General features: G+C 44.4%; 1 long non-coding RNA gene across 20 annotated transcripts in view; it reads left to right on the forward strand.

The window, feature by feature from the left end:
- LOC147377204 (uncharacterized) overlaps nt 1–20,439 on the forward strand; it is a 49,140-nt gene that overhangs the window by 12,808 nt on the left and 15,893 nt on the right. For 14 of the 20 annotated variants that reach the window (XR_015136152.1, XR_015136151.1, XR_015136144.1 and 11 more), the window contains exons 1-2: nt 11,953–12,084; nt 17,949–18,112. This is a non-coding gene — a long non-coding RNA (uncharacterized LOC147377204). Of the gene's footprint in view, nt 1–11,952; nt 12,085–17,948; nt 18,113–20,439 lie in introns of those variants that run through there. The other 6 variants (XR_015136155.1, XR_015136159.1, XR_015136153.1 and 3 more) reach the window with 2 other exon arrangements.

Here is a 20,439-nt window from a genome sequence, read left to right on the forward strand (position 1 = left end):
GTGGGCAACATAATGACTCAATATCTGTATGTATTGTGAAATCATCACCATGATGAGTCCATCGCACGTCTATCATCTCACATTTTTACATCTTGTGTGTGTGTGTGACGAGGACTTTTTAGATCTACTCTTTAAGCAACTTTCAAATATACAAAATAATTTTTGAAAATAGTATCATTAGCTGTAGCTGCCATGCTGCACATGATGATCCCATGAGTTATTTTCTGTAATTGGAAGTTTGTGCCTTTTGACGACCTTCACCTACTTCACACCCCCCACAGCCCACCTTCTGCAAACACCAAGCTGTGCCCTGTGTTGAGGACCTTGGTGCTTTGCTTTTTATTTTATTTATTTATTTATTTAAGATGCCATATGTAAGTGAGTGCACCCTTTTTCTGTGCACCTGTAAGACTAGTGCAAGTCTTAGTAGGTCCTGGATCTGTTACCCTCTCAACATTCCATGTGGCATCTTGGGCTGCTGCGTGAGAAAGATCATTCAGTGGATGGTAAACTCGGTAAGATGGGAATATGATCTCTTACCGCCTGTCTTGGGGCAGATTCTCCCAGCCCTGGTGTGTGGCTCTGGGGCACTTCCACTCCACATCAGTAAAGTGTGTGATCATTCAGTAATGACTCTGTTTCCAACAATCGTGATAATGGACATCACCTTTGATAAACGCTTCATTAATTAAAGCAACTGCTGTTTGGAAACACAAGTTCAGACTTGAATCTCTCCCTTTGAAATATCAAACATTTGGCAGGAAAACAACTCCCTAGGAGACTTACCCCCAGATTTTAGTCACAGAGTCAGCAAACCATGAAAACTTCACATGTTCTATAGGCCTTTACAGAAGGTTGCTTTTACGTTAATTAAACCACAGGAGTGGGGTTGAACCTGCCCTAATCCTAGATGATGCAGAACTGACTTCTGTAACTCAGGAAACATTAATTATGCTCTTGGAATCTATGCACAGATAGGAATGACAATTCACTCATATAAAAAGCTGCACGCAAAGATCTTAACCTTTTCTCAAATTTTAATTGCAGGTATGGCTGGCAGAGTTTTGCCCTGAATATTTCCCATTTCAGAGATTGTTAAAAACTTTGATAAAGTGAAATTCCCATGGGGAGGACCCCTTGTGTTTCTAGAGTACAAGTTTCAACCTGCTTGATTAGTCCCCCCAGAGGGACCTGGGGTGAGGGAATTAAAGCCAGTTGATCATCAATCACTTTCCAGTGTCAGTATTTACCAGAAGATAAAGACTGCCATAAGTTACCTTCTCCATTGTCCAAGCATGGCTAGTTCCCAGATCTTCAGAGACGACACTTGGTTCTTTGACTTACAGTGCTTTAGTACTCAGGAAACTATGTGGCCAAGTGCATGACTATGTGATTGTGGTGGCTGTTCTCTGAACTGTGTAACTGGAGAAAGATCACAGAAATTATGCAGATTATTGTATGTGTGTACCAAGCAGCTGTCACTTTTAACTCTTTTATCCACAGCCTAATCTTGAATCTCAAGTTCAGTACAACTAATGTTCAACCAAATATCTAGGAGCAAATGGAACAGGCTTGGAGTAAGCCTAAAGATTAATACATGTCAGAGCTGATGTACGTTAGGGATTACCTCGTCCAGTCTCCAAATCCTCGGGAGATGTGTGGCATCGCCAGATCATCGCAGAGCCAGGCCCTTTCCAGCACACCCCTGCCACTCATCCTTCAACCATCCATTCAACAGTGACCGACAATCAACTTGTGTCAGGAGCCAGGAAAAAACTATGAGCAAGACACAGCCCTGTCCTCACAGAGTTTTCAGTCCAGCAGGAGATTACATAAGAACTGGCAATCTGATGAATGTTACAGAGGGTGAATGCAGGTGCTCTGGGAGCTGATGGAAGGGTTAGGGAAGACTCCCCTGAACAAGGAGTATTGGACATCAAGATGAAATGATGAGGAGTTGGTGGAACAGGGGTAGGGAGAAGAGCTCCCCAGGCAGGAGGAATAGCATATATAAAGCAATGACTCAGGGGGAAACAGATGGTGCCAGGCACTAAAAGAAGTCCAGGGTGGTGGGGAGATTAGAGTGAGGAGGAACACTGGGATCATTCATGGAAGGTCCTGGAATCTTGGTTCTGATGATCTTTCAATAGAAACACTTCAAGCCAGGAGGGAATGGAAAGACATACTTAAAGTGATGAAAGAAAATAACCTACAGCCCAGATTACTGTACCCAGCAAAGATCTCATTCAAATATGTAGGAGAAATCAAAAGCTTTACAGACAAGCAAAAGCTGAGAGAATTCAGCACCACCAAACCAGCTCTCCAACAAATACTCAAGGATATTCTCTAGACAGGAAACACAAAAAGGGTTTATAAACTCAAACCCAAAACAATAAAGTAAATGGCAACGGGATCATACTTATCAATAATTACCTTAAACGTAAATGGGTTGAATGCCCCAACCAAAAGACAAAGACTGGCTGAATGGATACAAAAGCAAGACCCTTAGATATGTTGTCTACAAGAGACCCACCTCAAAACAGGGGACACATACAGACTGAAAGTGAAGGGCTGGAAAAAGATTTTCCATGCAAGTAGAGGCCAAAAGAAAGCAGGAGTAGCAATACTCATATCAGACAAAATAGACTATAAAACAAAGACTGTGAAAGAGACAAAGAAGGTCACTACATAATGATCAAAGGATCAATCCAAGAAGAATATGTAACAATTATAAATATATATGCACCCAACATAGGAGCACCACAATATGTAAGATAAATGCTAACAAGTTTGAAAGGGAAAATTAACAATAACACAATAATAGTGGGAGACTTTAATACCCCACTCACACCTATGGATAGATCAACTAAACAGAAAATTAACAAGGAAACACAAAGTTTAAATGATACAATAGACCAGTTAGACCCAACTGATATATATAGGACATTTCACCCCAAAACAATGAATTTCACCTTTTTCTCAAGTGCACACGGAACATTCTCCAGGAAAGATCACATCCTGGGCCATAAATCTAGCCTTGGTAAATTCAAAAAAATTGAAATAATTCCAAGCATCTTTTCTGACCACAATGCAGTAAGATTAGATCTCAATTATGGGAGAAAAACTATTAAAAATTCCCATATATGGAGGCTAAACAACACGCTGCTGAATAACCAACAAATCACAGAAGAAATCAAAATTTGCATAGAAATGAATGAAAATGAAAACACAACAACCCAAAACCTGTGGGACACTGTAAAAGCAGTCCTAAGGGGAAAGTCCATAGCAATACAGGCATACCTCAAGAAACAAGAAAAAAGTCAAATAAATAACCTAACTCTACACCTAAAGCAACTAGAAAAGGAAGAAATGAAGAACCCCAGGGTTAGTAAAAGGAAAGAAATCTTAAAAATTAAGGCAGAAATAAATGCAAAAGAAACAAAAGAGACCATAGCAAAAATCAACAAAGCCAAAAGCTGGTTCTTTGAAAGGATAAATAAAATTGACAAACCATTAACCAGACTCATCAAGAAACAAAGGGAGAAAAATCAAATCAATAAAATTAGAAATGAAAATGGAGAGATCACAACAGACAACACAGAAATGCAAAGGATCATAAGAGACTACTATCAACAATTATATGCCAATAAAATGGACAACGTGGAAGAAATGGACAAATTCTTAGAAAAGTACAACTTTCCAAAACTGGACCAGGAAGAAATAGAAAATCTTAACAGATCCATCACAAGCACAGAAATGGAAACTGTAATCAGAAATCTCCCAGCAAACAAAAGCCCAGGTCCAGATGGCTTCACAGCTGAATTCTACCAAAAATTTAGAGAAGAGCTAACACCTATACTACTCAAACTCTTCCAGAAAATTGCAGAGGAAGGTAAACTTCCAAACTCATTCTATGAGGCCACCATCACCCTAATACCAAAACCTGACAAAGATGCTACAAAAAAAGAAAACTACAGGCCAATATCACTGATGAACATAGATGCAAAAATCCTTAACAAAATTTTAGCACTCAGAATCCAACAACACATTAAAAAGATCATACGCCATGACCAAGTGGGCTTTATCCCAGGGATGCAAGGATTCTTCAATATCTGCAAATCAATCAATGTAATACACCACATTAACAAATTGAAAAATAAAAACCATATGATTATCTCAATAGATGCAGAGAAAGCCTTTGACAAAATTCAACACCCATTTATGATAAAAACTCTCCAGAAAGCAGGAATAGAAGGAACATACCTCAACATAATAAAAGCTATATATGACAAACCCACAGCAAACATTATCCTCAATGGTGAAAAATTGAAAGCATTTCCTCTAAAGTCAGGAACAAGACAAGGGTGCCCACTTTCACCATTACTATTCAACATAGTTTTGGAAGTTTTGGCCACAGCAGTCATAGCAGAAAAAGAAATAAAAGGAATCCAAATTGGAAAAGAAGAAGTAAAACTCTCACTGTTTGCAGATGACATGATCCTCTACATAGAAAACCCTAACGACTCCACCAGAAAATTACTAGAACTAATCAATGAATATAGTAAAGTTGCAGGATATAAAATCAACACACAGAAATCCCTTGCATTCCTATACACTAATAATGAGAAAACAAAAAGAGAAATTAAGGAAACAATTCCATTCACCATTGCAATGAAAAGAATATAATACTTAGGAATATATCTACCTAAAGAAACTAAAGACCTATATATAGAAAACTATAAAACACTGGTGAAAGAAATCAAAAAGGACACTAATAGATGGAGAAATTTCCATGTTCATGGATTGGAAGAATCAATATAGTGAAAATGAGTATACTACCCAAAGAAATTTATAGATTCAATGCAATCCCTATCAAGCTACCAACAGTATTCTTCACAGAGCTAGAACAAATAATTTCACAATTTGTATGGAAATACAAAAAACCTTGAATAGCCAAAGCGATCTTGAGAAAGAAGAATGGAACTGGCGGAATCAACCTGCCTGACTTCAGGCTCTACTACAAAGCCACAGTCATCAAGACAGTATGGTACTGGCACAAAGACAGAAATATCGATCAATGGAACAAAATAGAAAGCCCAGAGATAAATCCACGCACCTATGGACACCTTATCTTTGACAAAGGAGGCAAGAATATACAGTGGATTAAAGACAATCTCTTTAACAAGTGGTGCTTGGAAAACTGGTCAACCACTTGTAAGAGAATGAAACTAGAACACTTTCTAACACCATACACAAAAATAAACTCAAAATGGATTAAAGATCTAAGTGTAAGACCAGAAACTATAAAACTCCTAGAGGAGAACATAGGCAAAACACTCTCCGACGTACATCACAGCAGGATCCTCTATGACCCACCTCCCAGAATATTGGAAATAAAAGCAAAAATAAACAAATGGGACCTAATTAAACTTAAAAGCTTCTGCACAACAAAGGAAACTATAAGCAAGGTGAAAAGACAGCCTTCAGAATGGGAGAAAATAATAGCAAATGAAGCAACGGCAAACAACTAACCACAAAAATATACAAGCAACTCCTACAGCTCAACTCCAGAAAAATAAATGACCCAATCAAAAAATGGGCCAAAGAACTAACTAGACATTTCTCCAAAGGAGACATACAGATGGCTAACAAACACATGAAAAGATGCTCAACATCATTCATTATCAGAGAAATGCAAATCAAAAACCACTATGAGGTACCGTTTCATGCCAGTCAGAATGGCTGCGATCCAAAAGTCTACAAGCAATAAATGCTGGAGAGGGTTTGGAGAAAAGGGAACCCTCTTACACTGTCAGTGGGAATGCAAACTAGTACAGCCACTATGGAGAACAGTGTGGAGATTCCTTTAAAAACTGGAAATAGAACTGCCTTATGACCCAGAAACCCCACTGCTGGGCATACACACTGAGGAAACCAGAATTGAAAGAGACACGTGTACCCCAATGCTCATCGCAGCACTGTTTATAATAGCCAGGACATGGAAGCAACCTAGATGTCCATCAGCAGATGAATGGATAAGAAAGCTGTGGTAGATATACACAATGGAGTATTACTCAGCCATTAAAAAGAATACATTTGAATCAGTTCTAATGAGGTGGATGAAACTGGAGCCTATTATAGAGAGTGAAGTAAGCCAGAAAGAAAAACACCAATACAGTATACTAACACATACATATGGAATTTAGAAAGATGGTAACAATAACCCTGTATGCAAGACAGCAAAAGAGACACAGATGTATATAACAGTCTTTTGGACTCTGTGGGAGAGGGAGAGGGTGGGATGATTTGGGAGAATGGCATTGACACATGTATAATATCATATATGAAATGAGTCACCAGTCCAGGTTCGATGCACAATACTGGATGCTTGGGGCTGGTGCACTGGCACGACCCAGAGGGATGGTACAGGGAGGGAGGAGGGTTCAGGATGGGGAACACGTGTATACCTGTGGCACATTCATTTGATATATGGAAAACCAATACAATATTGTAAAGTTAAAAAATAAAAGAGAAAAAAAGAAATTTGTGTAAATGTAGAAATCCCTTGTAATTTCCATAACATAGTGTTTACTTCTGGATTATTTTTATTAAAGAAAACAAATGAGCAGATTGTATTAAAAAAAAAAGGAAAGAAAGAAACTGGGTATAGTAGGAACCCTGGGCTTCTGTTTAAAAAAATCTAGTAACGGTCAGGTCAGTCTGTAACCTTGTAGGTAGGTCCTAGGAATGAGACTCAGGCCAAAGCTTCCTGCCGCCTCCCCTCACTGAGAGTTGGTGACCAGTCAGCCCTTCTCTCTGTGTTCTGCCCAGTGGGTGTCAAGGTCTGCAGGCCCCATGGGCCAATCTTCCACCTGGCTTGGCTCTTCTTGGCCATCCCAGATTCACAAGTGCCCATGCGGTACAGGGACCAAGAAGCTGATGTCATTACCTGCTGTGAGTCATAGCCCTGAGACCCTGGCTAATTTGCATTTGCTTCTGGTGACAAGGGCTCCCGCCTGTCCCTGAATAGAGGGGCTGGCCATGCTGCCCTGGTCAGCTTCCTGCACAGACAGCTTCCTGTCGTTTCACCTTGACTCTGCCTGTCCCTTTGTCTTATTGGGACGTCCTGCCTTTCACAGCCACTGCTGTTCCTCACCCTGAATGAGGAAGTAGGTAAGTTCTTATGACCCCAAGAATCCCTGGGTGGTGAGTTATGTGGCCAGCCCTGGCCTTCACACCCGAGGATGATCACCGACCTAGCCCACACTGAATGCAGCCGATTCGTTCTGCCTGAGAGAGAGGAGGAGAGGGTGGACTTGAGGTGGGTCCTGAAGGTATTTACTGAGTCAGAGATGCTGAGATCAGGTTTTGCTGATGGGGAGTCTGAATCATCATTGAAAGACGGCAAACTTCGCCAGCAGTCTGGGGGCTCAGGAAGCCCGGCCAGCCGGCGGGCCCTCTGCTGCCCCTGAATGAGCCCGCAGACAGCCACTCCGGGGTCCATGGGCTGGTCTCCTCGTGGGGTTTTCTGGTGGTTTTGGTTCATTGCTCCCCTCACATCTCCTTGGACTATTCAGCAGAAGTGATGTGTGCCTGTTCCCTGAGATGCTAAACACACTGGGAATTCCTCCTTTTCTGTGACCTGAAGTTTTGTAAGCATCCTAAATATCTAACAGAACCAGGCACAAAATGTGAGAAGAAGAATGAAAATAAAGAGAAATGAAATGTCATTCTTTTTTTTTTTTTTTGCTGGACTCAGTCTTTTAAAAATTTAACTGATTGATTTCTTTTGGCTGCACTGGGCCATCACTGCCGCACACCCGCTGTCTGCAGTGTGACCTGCAGAGGCTCCTCTACTGCGGCGCCTGGCTTCTCACTGTGGCGGCTTCCCTTGCTGTGGAGCACCCGCTCCAGGGTGCGCACATTTCAGTGGTCGGGGTGCACAGGCTTCGTTGCTCTGTGGCTTGTGGGATCCCCCAGACCAGAGATCAAAGCTGTGTCCCCTGCATTGGCAGGTGGATTCTTAACCACTGCATGTCCAGGGAAGTCCCTGGACTCAATCTTTCAAAAGAACTGAATTTAGTTTCAGAACGGAAGTATAGCAGTGCACACAAGGTCAATGGTGGTTGGAGGATCTTTAAGAACTACTCTAAAGGAAGTCCTAGGATGGCTGGAAAGAGCTCTCATGGTAAAATAAATGAAACAAGAAGCCAGACCCAGAATTAGAGCTGCTGGGGACAGAATGGGGCGGTGCTGGGCCTCTGGGCACACTCTTCTCTTTCACATCAGCTGCTGCCCACAGACGTCATTTAGGACAATAGCTCTGAGCAGGGGAGACTAGGCAGATGAGTTGGGGAGGGAATCCGAGGTTTCTCACCACACTGGGGACAGCTTCTCATTCTCCTGGGGCCACTAGATCATCTGAGGTATTTATTTCGAGGGTGAACTTATGGTTGAGGCCTGAGCTCAGCTCTCTTATGAAGACAAGAGAGTAGGTGGGACTTGTACTCAGAGGAGGCACACCCTTCTGGGAAAATGGGAAACCTGGAGATGAGCAGGGTGAAATGAAACAAACGATTATATTTCTTATCTTTGAAGAAGATGGAGAGTGTCAACTAAATGTCAGAATATGTTTTGAGTGAGCACAAAAATTTGTTCGATGAAGAAAGTAGTTATTTTAATTTTCCTTCCTTAGAGACAAATACCTTCCTATACAAAAATTATGAAATGAAGAATGTTTCTACCAATAATATTTAGCAGGAAAGAAATCCATGTAGTATTTCACCATGTCTCTGAAGGTGTCAACTAGATTTCACCCCAAATTAAACCTCCTCTGCATTTGATGAGCATGTCTGCCCTGTGGGACTGTGACACCCACCAGGGGATTCATGATGTATGTGCTCCTGCTTCTTTCCTGTGCAAGGGGGTTTAAGAGCTTATCTGTATGACCAGAGTGCCTGACCTTCCACCAAGACATGACCCCTTAGGTTGTTTCACCCACCACTGAAAAGGTTCAAAGTGGCTTGGCCACATATCTGAGGCCATGACAGAACTAAGGTTAGGGCTCCAAAGTTGCCTGATTCCCACATGGGGAGGACTCAAGATGACTGAAGGCACTTGCATCCAGAGGGTCAGGGGAGGGCACAGCAGGAAGGGTGGGGACTCTAAAAGACTTCAGTGGGTATTGGAGAAAAAAGCCTGATGCATTTGATCAAGAATTAGTTATGGAAATGTTTGAGAGTGGTGTTTGTTCTGTGGAGTCAAGATTCCCCAAGTGATCACTATGGGGGTTTCCTGGGATTTGATGTAAATCATAGGAATTGAATATTAAATAGCTGTGAACAAGTAGGTCTAATCAGAGTATAACAGCTCATGACTTTCTTTTTTTTTCTGTGTAAAATGGAAATATTACTACGTTGTCTATGTGGGGAGTAGCCCATAGTGCTTTGACCCCAGAGAGGAGGGTTCCCCATATCTCTGCATGCCTGTGGTTTGGTAGGAGGGGTCACACCCAGATGAGTGGTTGGGGACTCATGCCTGGAATATCTAGCAGGGCTTTAGAGGCTTGGCTCTCATGACTTCTTTCCATCTCCTCAGCTTTATCTGGTCAGTTTCAACCATCCTGCATGAGGATGCAGAGGAGGACAGTGGTGGCTGAGTTCTTGACCTTGAAACAATGAGAGGGACTTGCTCTGGCTCCTGGTTTGATCTGTGTCTTGCCAAATTGTCTGGTTTCTCATTTCAGTCTGGATCTTCTAACGACACCCAGGAAATACTAATGCCAGTAACATCCACCACTCTGTTAGGCATATGGCAGCTCAGGGACTGATATGGAAACAGTCTCTTTCTATCATTCACACCCAATGTTACAGCATCCGCAAAGGTTGTGACTTTAGAGGACAGATGGGAGAGGTTTCTATTAAAAGAAAGAAAAAATACAACCCTCAGGCTTACTAGAGAAAAATCCCCTGATTTACCATGTGAATGGCTACCACGGCCTCAGGTGTGTAGTGAACATAGAGGATAGTGATGAGTGTGAAAGAAGTCTCCAAACCAGGAGAACAGGCATGTCGTCAGGTGAGCCCAGTGTGACAGATGCTGGGACAGAGGTGGTGATGGGCAAGAAGGAGTAATGAGGGATTATTTACTTTTCCTAATTTTAAAAAATATTAAGCTTTTATAGACTATATTTGAACATTTTGGTAGCTACAAACCAGATAAATAAAATTTCCTCACTACCTTCTTCACAATAACTCAATTTGTCTCAGTTCTTAAACTGTGTTCAAGTTTGAAATTGAATGCAATGTGTGTTGATTCTTATTTCTTAATGGTGACTGTGCATTGAGGAGAAAGGGGAGAGTGAACCAAAAAAAGCACAGGGCGCTGGACAGCAAACTGCAGACTAGGGTGCCCCAAGCCCGCGCTCCCCACAGTGAAGTCAGCAAAGCAACCAGGGTCTGCCAGCACAGAGGACCCGAGAAGCAGCAACAATGATGTCTTTTCTGCTCCCACCACTGCCAGCCCTAGCAGGAGTCCAGATTAGCTCCTGGGGTGTGTGTGTGCCTCTATGTTTGTACGTGTGTGTGTGTGTGTGTGTGTGTGTGGTATTTCTTCCTGCCACATAAGTGAGCCTGGATGCTTCAAGTAAGCAATGGCTATGCCATGCAAACAGCACAGTGAAAAGGGTAATGTCTTTGGGAATTGAGTGTGCACACAGAGTTTGTATAATGAGTCCAGGTACAAAGTTCCGGTTCATACCTGTTTTGTGAGGGGAATGGTCTTCCCTTGGGATATCAGCTCAAAGCTTATGGAGAGAAGGACTACACAGGTGTATGTTAGAGCCAGCAGCTCTGGGCATGGATGATTGGGCAAACCAAGTGAATTGCTACAGGCTTCTGATGTGAAGGAAGAGACTGTGGACATAGGGATCCCAGGCCTGCAGAGTCAGAGTTCTGATTGCCTGCAGGGGCTGTGGGTGTTAGTGGAGCAGAGAGGTGCAGGGGCTGAGATGCCAGCTGCCTTCCCAAGACTATAGCAGGAGGGAGCAGAGAAGCACGTAGTGTGGCCCATCTTTGTTTCTGGCACATCTTTCTGTCCAGACACCAGGCTACAGGGAAGACTTGATTCTTGCTCTTTAAAATCGCTTTAGCTACTCTGTTTATTTTTCCACTTCATTTTTTTAAAATGTGAATATATATATATATATATATGGCACTGAAAGTGCTAAAACTTTGTTTTTATTTGACAGTTTGCCATCAACATCTTTCCAAGTCAATACCTATAGATCTAACTGGTTTAAATAACAGCAATAAACCAAAAAGTAAATTGATAGTCTTGTGTTATGTGAATGCACTGAAAATTTACTTAACTGGTCCCTTGCCGTGTTTTCTAAATATTCTGTTATTACGTAATGCTGATATCAACATTCTTAATACATATATAATCGCACAAATGTTCCCACACACTGATTTCTTGTCATCCGGTAATGACTAACAGACCACTTACATAGTCAAGTTTTCAGTCGTTACCTTTATGGCTTCTGAGCCTTGTATTTTTGTACTTTAGTAACGTCTCAATTCTGAAATTACAGAATAAGATGTCTTCCGTGCTTTCCTTCTTTCTGTTTTACTTTCGCTGTTTCAGCTCACAGTTCACACAGCCCAGCCCCCTGCAGAATCTCCCTTGCTCAGGTTGGCCTGCAGCCCTGCAGTCTCGCGGGGAGGGCCTCTCCGCCGCGCCTCCCGCTCTCCGCGCGCCCTCGTCTGCCGCCTGGGCCGCTCCGTGAGGCCGCGTCGCGCTGTCCCGAGCGGGGAGCCCCCTCCGAGGCAGAGGCCCCGGGCGGGCTCGGGCGTTCGGCGCAGCTGCGGCCTGCCGGCGACTCGTCCCGGGGACACTCGAACCGGTTGTCGGGCGCCCCTGGCGGCCGCTTTCAGAGCGTTCCTTTCCTTCGGCGACCTTCATAAGGGCTACGATTCAGCTGGCGAACAAGGCGCAGAGCTCCAGAAGCCGGCGGCACTGGCGGCGATAACCCCGGTGTTGCGGAGACTTGAGCACGGCTGCTCCTGCTGAAGACTAGGTCTGCAGGTATTTATGAGGTGGCTGGTGCCGCGGCGCCTGTGGGTTGCCGCTCGCTTGGGTCGACCAGCATCTCCCCGCGTTCCTCCATCCGAGGGGCCTTGGAGCGGGCAGGGAGATGGTCTTCCGCGCCGGAGTGCCTGTGGCTCGTCGGCCAGGCTCTTGGGTCACCGTTAGGGGCGTTCGTCTCCCCTCTGCGGTACCCTGGCTCCCGACTCTGGGGCTTGGCCAGCCCGGCCGAGTTCGTGCTCGGAGGGCACGTTGGCGGGTGCGCCTGGGCCCCGTATACGGGCCTGAACGCGTCCTGCTCCCGCCGAACTTAAACGAGCAGGCTTCATGGCGAGGACGGGCCTTGTCTCTAGAAGCTGGACGGCGATCCGAACGTTTTCGCCGCCTGGGGTACGGCTCGCTGCCAGAAAAGTGACGTGCCCCGCGCGGTGTCCTGGGGCCACATTTTCCGGTTTTCCCGCTTCGGCTGGGAGTGGTCGTGTTTCTCCGTCGGCGGACGGCGCTGGGTTCCCGCCGACCGTCACTGGATCCCGGCCGTCTTCCCCCGGAGTGGGGCCTGGCCTGAGGCGCGGAACAAGGCGGTGCTGGGCTGCGCGCCCGGCCCTCCCCGCGGCACCGCCATCCCCGGGCTCGCGTCTCCCGGCCCCACGTCCTCGCCGCATGGGTGCCCAGGTCCGCACAAGCGCCAGGCGGCGGTGGAGCTGCTCCTCGACGGACGCTCTCGTGTCACCAAGCGATCGTCCGAGGCTGGGCTGCGTCTTCGCGGGGACCGCCTGTAGTCTCTGTTCCCCTTGCGGGCTCGGCGGTTGTGTGGACCACACACGGGTTCTTCGCCGCGGGTGACAACAGGGAACGCGGCGGGCGAACAAGGAGGTCGCCCAATGCGCCGCTTTAGTCCTGCCCGGGCTCGGTGGTCAGAGGCACTGAACAAATGTTTGAGATCCAGAAAGCAGCCGAGGCCGTACGCTGAGGGTAACGGGGAGACGCGAGCCTGGGGCGTCTTTAGTCCTGGAAGAGCCTCTGAACACGCGTAGACGGGAGGACGCTTAGGGGAGAGGAATGCAACCTACCGCGAACTCGGAGAGAATGAGTGCTTTGTGGTGGGGCTGTGCCTTCTCCGCCCTGCAATCCTAACTTGTCCCGGTGGCGTTCATGCTGTTTGTTTGTAGCCGGGCGATCACCGCCGACAGGTCGACCAGATGGCCAGACAACTTTGGCGCTTTATTTATAGTGTGGATGTTAGTAAATGAAACATTGAAATCTATAATAATGAAAATTACTATTATCATTGTCACTCAACGTTACTGTAATTATTGCCATTGTCTGTAATTAATGATAAAATTTACCCACAAAATAGCTAGCTGCTCAGTTGAAGATGACCAAAGAGGAGTTTCAGTATGACTATTAAAAGCAGAGGAAATTCTTTACAACCCCTGAGGCCCTGCCCCATGCCCCGCAGCAACCTTTCTGGAAGCCCAGACCCCCAAACTGCAGCAATAGGCCTCAAGGTGCGGTCTTGGTCAGTGACTGTTTCCTCATTTATCCTTTCCAATTACAAACAAATTGGTGGGAATATGTTCCTCTAAGCAAACCCGTGGGCGCCCCTGTTCCTGTCAGCCTGCCTCCAACTTCTCTACATCACAAGCTCTGAGCAGGACGTGCCTTCCTGTTTTGCTACCACTCTTAAGCATACCCCTAGTCTCAGCCTAACGCAAGTGGTGCTGGCTGACCCCTTACAATGCAAATAGTAGCTGCTCAATGCACTTACTGATTTGTATTTTTAAATATTCATAAACATGATAATGGAAGGATAATATTGAGTTAGGAACATGTGTGACATTGTTAACGATTTCCTTACTATTTAGACATTAATGTAGGGCTCCTTATAACTTTTCCATCCTAAAACTAAAGCTATTGAAGGAGGGGACAGAAGCTCAAGAAGCAAGTGATATAAATATAATATACATATATATAAATAATTATGGCTAATTTGTGTGGTTGTATGGCAGAAACCAACACAAAATGGTAAAACAATTTCCACCAATTAAAAAAAATTTTAAAGAATACGAAAGCTATTCGAATGCCTTTTGTATGCAAAGACATATTGCCACATTAATTTTTTCACTTTTTTAGTAGAATTCTAAAATTGGAATGACAAGAGGTTTATTGACATCTTTAAAAAATTGCTTTCTAAGAAACATATCCATTTGTGTATGTGTGTACTGCTCACTAGCCTTCATTTAATTGGCATATTGTGAAAAAAATTTAATGTAGAAGGAATTTTTTTGCTTGTGAGACCAATGTTATATGTTTTTGTGGTTTTATTCATTATGGAATCTCACCTGTGTGTCCTCATATTGATATTCGATAAAGACTCAAAAGGATCATGAAGCAGTTGTGGAACATTTTCTCTGAGTAGCTCCCTCCTTTTTGATGCTCTGCCACACAGATTATAGCCTCCGTGGCCTCCCAGCTCACCAGTGTTCTCAATTCAGATTTTTGCCAGAATGTTTATGGTTCCTCTACCTGCAGCTGCAGCGTGAAAACCACCTGAGGGCAGAGAGCTGCGGAGTCATCAGGTTGATGTGTGTGCTCACCTTCACTCGAGGAACCTAGTCCTGGAGCCTAACACTGCCTGCTGTTCAGGGTCTGAGAACCGTTTCCTATTTTGTTCAGCTTTCTAATTCCCAATAGTAGGTGAGGAAGTCTAGATGCTGTTCCTGTTATCATTGCAGGAAGGGAAACCCTTCCCAGGGCCCTAGAGTGGGCTCACACGTGCTGACAAAGCAAGAGACTTGATTGGGAAGGGCAGGCAGGAGGACAGCAGCGGGGCGAGGAAGCCCAGGGGACTTCTCACCACGTGACCTGCAGTCTCAGGTTTTATGGTGATGGGGTTGGTTTCCAGGTTGCCTCTGGCCAAGCATTCTGACTCAAGGTTCATTTCATGGATTTTGTTCAGCTTTCTAATTACCAGTAGTAGGTGACGAAGTCCAGACACTCCTTCTTGTATTTAGAGGCAGAAATCACATTTCATTTCAAGAGAAAATTATACCTTTGAATCAATAATTTAAAATCACCTAACCATATAGGCTTGAAGGTGTCTTTTGTTTCATATTCTTTTTTTTGCTCATGAACATGTTAAAATAAAAATATCAGGAGACACACTTAGATGGCTTCCCCCACCCACCCCACCCCACCCCCCCCAGAAGAACTTTATGCCAATAAATCCTGGGTAAGGCCTTAGGAGTCTCTGAGTTTGACTTCTTCAGGTATATCAAGTCACTGAGGCCATTTTTGCTCCTGTTTTCATAAGATCTGTTGGTCTAATAAGTCACACTAAATTTTCCCACAGTTTATATTGTGGAGAATTTTTTTCACCGGAATCCCAGTGTCCATCTTCTTTTTCAGTCACTAGCAGTTCATTCTGCTCTAACGTGTGCAGTTCGCTATCTCTGGATTGGCTTGAGGTGACCACTTGTGGGACACTTGGTAGCTCACTTCTCATTTATAATCCATGAATTTGAATTAAAGGGACCTTAAGGCTCTTGTATTCATTACTCAATAAATACTTACCAACTGAGAATTGTAATCACTGGAGGCACGTTAATAAGTGAGCAGATAGGGACCCTGACTTCATGTGACTTTCTGGAGTACACAGACTCTTATAAATAAAAATTTTAATTGGGGAAAAGTTTTGATTAGCATTATAAAGAAAAAACTGAGCTTTCCAGGTGACTCAGTGGTAAAGAATCCACCTGCCAAGCAGGAGACACGCGTTCAATCTCTGGGTCAGAAAAATCCCCTAGAGAAGAAAATGGCAACCCACTCCAGGATTCCTGCCTGGGAAATCCCAGGGATAGAGGACCCTGGCAGGCTGCAGTCCCTGGGGTCGCAGGAGTCAGACATGACTTAGTGACTAAACAACAACACTGATGGAAAACATCAGGGTCACGAGGGATGGTAAAGGGGAAACACCAGCATTAGACAGGCTGGTCCAAGAATGCCCATCCGAGAGGTTAATATCTGAGCTGCCATCCAGGTGAGCAGAAAACAGCAGCCACTTTAAGCTCTAGGACAATGGCATTCTAGGAGAGGGAAGAGCAGGTACCAGTGTCCTGAGATGGGCACCAACTTGGAGGGTGGAAACACATGGGGGCTGAGTTGACGTGAGTGAGCACACACGTGGTGAAGGGAAGCGGGGTGGGGCTGGGGAAGGAGGGGCGGCGGGGGGCGGGGTGCAGACAGCGGGGGGGGGGGGGGGGGGCAGGGTCAGTGCTAGCTCAGTGCTGGCAGTCCCTGATCCCGGGATTTGATCCTGCTCTGAATACTTCTCCATAAATACAGCACATTGATGCCATGTGCCCACACAGATGGATGACACAGGGCCCTGGCAGTCAGACAGAGTGCATGCAGTAGTCAAGGCACCAGCAAGATCACAGGATCTGAGATCAGCAGGAACCTTGATGGTACCACAGAGCCTATTTTAAACTCAGGAGACTGAGGAGCAATTTTTGTAGTCTTGGCCAGTATGGACCAAAATAAATTTATTTCTACAGTTTGCAGAACTGTTGCCTCAAAAAAATGTTGGGTTTTTTATGAAGTTTATGTAGAAAGAAAACATAGAACCCATGCCTAGAAATCCTACTTCCATGGGAGAAAACCCACGAGGAAAACTGCGTGGAAAGTTTAAGGAATGTGGCTTTTAAAAAATAAGAGAGAAAGACACTAAAATACAAGAAAAGTTCAGAGACAGAAGGAGTTGATCCAAAGCCAGAGCAACTGTGTGATCCGGTGAAAAACCCAGCTGGTGAAAAACCCAGCACACAGCACACTTCCTCACGTTGCTGGGTTTATTCCTCCCATGCTTTCCCATGGACTGTAGCCAGGCAGGCTCCTCTGTGCATGGAATTCTCCAGGCAAGAATACTGGAGTGGGTTGCTATTTTCTTCTCCAGGGCCTCTTCCTGACCCAGGGATCAAACCCGTGCCTCCCGCATTGCAGGCAGATTCTTTACAACCGGAACCACCAGGGAAGCCATTGCACTTTACATGGTGCCAATTTAAAATTCAGTTTAAGTAATTTTTTTCAGGTTAAGTAATTCCTAAGACCCAAATAGCTCCCCCTTGATGTTATCTGTCCAGTGGCGCATGTAGTCTGCAAGAACCCCCTCTTCCCTGAAGACCTCCAGTCACCAGCCTTTTCCACACGTGTCTCCCGTCACATCTGTCCGCCAGTGTTATGGGCTCTCTGCCCGACTCTGCACAGAACTGTTGCTGATGGCATCTCTTTTAGGCAGGGAGTCATTCTGTCAGCCATCACCTAAACTTGAACGTCCTCTCATCCGAGATTGTATTTCTATGTTCCTTAAAAGAACATTTTAACAAAATCTCGATTTGAACATGAATGGGGTTTTACCTACCGATTTTATCTGTCTTTCATTGTATCCTATGGTCTGATTCTGCCCTTAGCCTCTCATGAAGCAACTTGCCACGACTTATGAATGACTTCTGATCCCTTTTCCATTTACCGCCACCCTTCTGTGGCACATGCTTCTGTGACACGTCCTTATTGTCATGACGCTCTCCCCTTCCTTTTGGAATGCCTGCTGTTGCCTTCGTGCCTCTCTGCTGCATCCTGTCCCCGTGTGTGTCTCTCCCTGGCACTCACAGCAGGTTCACAGCAGACTCACTCACATGCTGTTCCCTTCGTAGTCCCTGCCTCCCATTTTAGCTGTGCTATTTGGGTACAAATTCCCAAGTACAAATTCTCCAACCAAGACTCCTGCTCCCATATCTGGGCTCTATAGAATCTTCACCTGAAAAATTACCGTGGATCAAACCTAATATACCTTTCCTTCTCCCCAGTTACACCCGTTACGGACCCTCCCTCTCTCCTGGGCACCAGGCTCCCTGGTTCAGATCATCCATGACCCATTTCTCTACACTCAAGGAGTTATCTGGCCACATTGGCTCCAGCTCTAATGGAGTGAGTTGAGCGTGATGGACCCAGAGAAGAGTGGAGACAACAGGTACGTACCTGGTGACGTTGTAACTGCACTGAGAATAAAGGGCAGTGCTGATGATAGGGAAGACTATAGAGGGTTTCTGAAGGTTAGAAAATGTTGGAAAGCAGTTTTAAACACAGGTCGGGGAGTGGTGTGATAGAGAAGTTGCAGTTCAAAGAGAAAGGCTCATTGCTGGCTCAGAAGGATCTTACTGGTACCATCTTATCAAATGCTCTCTCAGTTACAAATACTCCAGGTTACAAATCCTTTAGAAATATATCCTACACTTGCTAGCAGCAGGATAACACAGGTCACAGTTCTACATTGCAGCCTTGTTCATAATATAAACAGATTGTTGCATATCAGTGTTCATCCCAGTGTGGATGGGCAAGAAGTATTATACTACTACATCATCCATTCAGTGCACTGCTCTGCAGGAAATTATGTCCTGATAGAGGACAACTTCCAAGGCATTGTCAAATAAATAAAAGCAACATGTAACAAAACACCATGCTTAATATACCACTACGTATGTTTTGAATTTGGAGAAGGCAATGGCACCCCACTCCAGTACTCTTGCCTGGAAAATCCCATGGATGGAGGCGCCTGGAAGGCTGCAGTCCATGGGGTCGCTGAGGGTCGGACATGACTGAGCGACTTCACTTTCACTTTTCACTTTCATGTATTAGAGAAGGAAATGGCAACTGACTCCAGTGTTCTTGCCTGGAGAATCCCAGGGACGGGGGATCCTGGTGGCCTGCTGTCTATGGGGTCGCACAGAGTTGGACACGACTGAAGTGACTCAGCAGCATCTTTTGAATTAGGGCATGAAGGAGAAATATATTTTCATGTTTGCTTATAAGGAACTCTAGAAGGATCCATAAGAAACAAAATACTACCTGTGGAGGCCAGATGGCCCTGGACACACAGGCTAAATGACAGGAGGCACAGATTAAGGCAAAGTGTATTTTCAGTATCTGGAATCATGTGCCTGTATTATAACCTCTTTGGAACTTCCATAAATTGAATTTTTAAAAACCTCCAAAGAATAAAATGCATTTTACTGTTTTTATTTTATATATTATTTTACTGTTTTTACCAACTGAATGACTTTTTGGTTGTTTTACCATGGTTGTTGTTTGGCTTCTCTAAAATGTCTATTCATGACTCTTTTCTGGTGGTTTTGACATTTTTAACTTTGGTAAAAAACAAAGAAAAAGATTTTTCTCAACACCCTAGGTAGTTCGTCCTTTTCTTTTTTCCTCCCGTCGGATACTTTATATACTTTGTGGGTTTTGGCGCTATTTTCGTAACTTTTATTTGCAAGAAAGAGGATAAAGCTATGCTAGTTTGCTAGCGCTGCCAGAATAGAATACCACAGACTGAGGCTTAAACAACAGAGTTTCACCAGGTTATCCCATCTCACAGTGCTCAGCTGCTCAGAGCTCTCCCTTATGTTCTGTTTTGTCATGTCAGCAGTTATGTTTCCTCTTTGTTACTGATTTGAGTTGTCTTTTTTCTTAGTCAATATAGCTAAAGATTTGTTACTTTTTTTTACCTGTTTGAAGTACCTTTTGTTTAAAATGGATTTCTTTGGTTTTCCTCTTCTGTATATTTATCTGAGAGCCAATCTTTACTCTTTTCATTCCTTCTTCTAGCTTTGAGTTTGGTTTCTCTCCCTTTTCTGCCTAGGTGTAAAGGTAGGTTGCTTATTTGAGCTTTCTTTTTAATGTATGCATTCTCAGCTTTACATTTCACTGTTGGTGATGTTTTTGCAGAATCCCATACATGTTGGTATGTTCTGTTAATATTTTGATTTGTTTCCAGGTATTTTCCAAGTTCCTTTTTTTTTATTATTTTTAGCCTGCTGGTTATTTAAGAGTGTGTTTAATCTTCACATACTTGTGGATTTTCCCACTTTTCCTTCTACTATTAACTTTGTTTCATTGCATTGTGACAGGAAAAAGTTCCTTTCTATGATTTGAGTGTATTTAGAGTAGACTTATTTTCTGGCCTAACATTTGGTCAATTTTGGAGAATGTGCCCCCTGCACTTGTGAAAAGTATGGAATCTGTCTCTGCCCAGGTCACACGGTGCCCTAGCTGCACAGTTTTTAGGGGTCACCTCTCACTGTCAGGCGCGACTGTTGGGTCCGTCAGCCATTTTCGTGCATTAGTCACACGGGGAGATCACTGGGGCAAAAGGGAGGCCTTTCTGTCAGCCTGTGACTCTCAGTACCCCATTCTATGGCAGATACGCTAAGAGTGAGCTCTGGTAGGTCACGGGAGCCTCTCTCAGGCTCACCCCTTGGCTACATTCTCAGAAACTGGAAAATTTAGCCCTGCAAAAGG

This window comes from Bos grunniens, chromosome 2 (assembly GCF_055505025.1).
Source record: "Bos grunniens cultivar Pamir isolate PY7600 chromosome 2, Bosgru_T2T1.0, whole genome shotgun sequence".
Lineage (NCBI taxonomy): Eukaryota > Metazoa > Chordata > Mammalia > Artiodactyla > Bovidae > Bos > Bos grunniens.